The following is a 2,854-nucleotide window of genomic DNA, read 5'->3' on the forward strand; positions in this document are numbered from 1 at the left end:
TTATTTTTGTGTGAGTGTACCGTCAAATCAGATCTGATGGGTACAGGAGGAGATTGTCCCTCCTTCCCCGGCAGAGCATCTGGTGGATTCGAACCGTGCGCCTCTGGGATTGTAGTTGCAGCTCCTTGCCACTAGGCCACCAGAGCTCCCCTAAACTAAGTCAGTGTTGACCAGCTCTTTTTGGTACAGTTATTCTAGGTATTCCTTCCTCTTCTTAAGATGCTTCTTGCATTATTCAAGATTTTGCCCATAGAATCCTTTAGTATTACAACTGGAGACTCATACTTGCTCTTCAGTTCTCTCAGATTGAGAAATGCTATGTGTGTTCTTTCCCTTTGGTTTTCTAATTCCAGCTCCTTGAACTATTTATCATAGTAATTTGCTTTGTCTTCTTAAGCTGCTGAGTGTCCCAGGTTTATCACTCAAAATGTCTTTCAGTCACAAAAGGATAAATACTGTGTAGCACCACTATTAGAAAGCAGGTCTGGCGAGCTCTGGTGGCCTAGTGACAAGAAGCTGTACTGCGGTCCCAGAGGTGTACGGTTTGAATCCACCAGATCACCAGATGCTCTGCTGAAGGAGGGACAATCTCCTGTCCAGATCTGATTTGACGGTACACACATTAAAAAAAAGAAAAGAAAAGAAAGAAAGCAGGTCTGATACGGGGAGGTTGGGAGGAGAATAGGATAAGAGTGGATAGATTAAAAAAAAAGAGTGGCTGATAACAACCATTGCATTGGAACAGAGGAAGGAAATAATTGTTTAAAAGGAATATGTAATTAGGCATTATAAGTACAACAACAGCCAAGAACATTGTAAAGAGGACTGGGGTGGGGGAAGTAATTGTGCAACAATGAATGAATACTTAAAATAAGAAAAATGAAAAACAACCCAAAATGTGAACTGGGGGAAGGGGATGGGAAGGAGAGGAAGTAAAATGAAATAAAAATGAATCAAAGAATGAAAACCTAACTTTTCTGTAAATTTTCATTAAAATTACAATTAAAATAAAAAAATTGTATTTAAAAAATCCCAAAATATCTTCCCTAGCCGATTACTATTTATTTTATGCTAAAGTATTTATTGTATCAGGGGAGAGGATTGAGATTGTATACTAGTCCCACCTTACTAGAGGTTTATATAAACTTGTGGGACCTCCATGCTAGCTCGATTCATCTTGGAAGTCTGCCTTCAATGGATGGTCTACAGTGCTCACCAGCCTGAATACCTGCATGAGTCATTCCCCTAACGGAGCTGAGTCTCTGGGAGACCTTCCAGCGAACTACTGAAACCAAGGGACACAGAAGAGCTTGGGAATTGAACAAGGAGGAGCTGTTGATGTTGGAAATCATGGCTTTATACAGTAGGTCAAGCATTTGGGACAACTTTGGACACTTCTTATAACTGGTCTGCTAATAATCTTAGCAGAATGAATTATAAAAGCAGGTGCCATTTGGGGGATGGGGTAGGGAGGAAAATGTGCAACAATGAATGAATGGAAATAAAAATTCTTTATAAATTTTCATTAAAATCTTAATTTAAAAAATAAGAAAAAATAAGATAAAACTGCCCTTTGAAATCTTCTAGTCAGCTCTCTTATCTCAATATTCCTTCCCTTTGATTTGACTTCTTTTCATCCCAGTGCAAAAGTTTCAGAGTTTCTTCTCACATATATTTTGATCTTTTTCTTTCTTCTCAGTCTTTGTAATGACCTTTTAATGTCTTCATGGATCTTGTCCTTGGCATCATTCCATCAATCGGTCTTTGGTCATGATTCTATCCTTAGGAGAGTTGTTTTTTTAAAAAAATTAAGTTGGAATGCACTCAAGGTCATATTTTGGGTCTTGTGGACTTGTTTTCATTTTCTTCCACTTCACTTTGAGCTTGAATATAAGTGGTTAATGACATGTTGCACAATCAGTCCCAGACCTTGTCTTGACTGTTCATATTGTGCTTCTCTACTGTCTCTCCAAATGTTGTCAGTCTGATTCCTGTGTAGCTGATGAAGTTGCTGTTTATAGGGGGTTTCTTTTGTGGGGGGTTAATATTTGAGTCAAGAGGGCTGGGCGGGTAGAGAAGTGCAGCAATGAATAAATGGAAATCCAAATTCTCTGTAAATGTTCATTAAAATTATTTTAAAAAATAAAAAAAATATTTGAGTTAGTCCCCTGCAGCCTCCGCCGCCGGCCGTCCCTCAGCCAGCAGTTCCAGCGCCACCGCGGGCCGGCGATGCTCCGGCAGGAGGGAGCGAGGCGGACGGGCGGGTGGCTGCCTGAGCGCGGCGGAGGCGGCGGGGACAGCGCCGGGAGCAGCCGATTCGCTCTTCCCGCGCTCCCGCTGCGGCATCTACGTGGGATCGGTCTGCGGCGTCCGTGCGCACTGAGAACATTTACAGTGCTACACCAAGGGTAGAAGCAGCTACTCAGTTGGATTTGAAATTCCAGAAGAATTGGCTTTGTGAGTTGCAGGAAACAATTTAAAATTCTGTCTCTTAGCTTTTCTTTTTATTTCAGATTGGAAAAACATCTAGAAACCATGAACAACTTTAGTAAAGAAGAGTTTGACTGCCATTTCCTTGATGAAGGTTTTACTGCCAAGGATACTCTGGACCAAAAAAATTAATGGAGTTTCCTCTTCAGATGGTAAAGATGCCTTTTATGTTGCGGACCTTGGAGACATCCTGGAGAAGCATCTAAGATGGCTAAAAGCTCTTCCTCGGGTCACTCCCTTTTATGCAGTCAAATGTAATGATAGCAGAGCCATAATGAAGACCCCGGCTACCATCGGGACAGGATTTGACTGTGCTAGTAAGAATGAATTACAGTTGGTGCAGAGTCTTGGGGTGCCTCCAGAG

This window comes from Elephantulus edwardii, unplaced genomic scaffold, assembly GCF_000299155.1.
Source record: "Elephantulus edwardii isolate Elephantulus edwardi_28Jun2011 unplaced genomic scaffold, EleEdw1.0 scaffold00037, whole genome shotgun sequence".
NCBI classification, from domain to species: domain Eukaryota; kingdom Metazoa; phylum Chordata; class Mammalia; order Macroscelidea; family Macroscelididae; genus Elephantulus; species Elephantulus edwardii.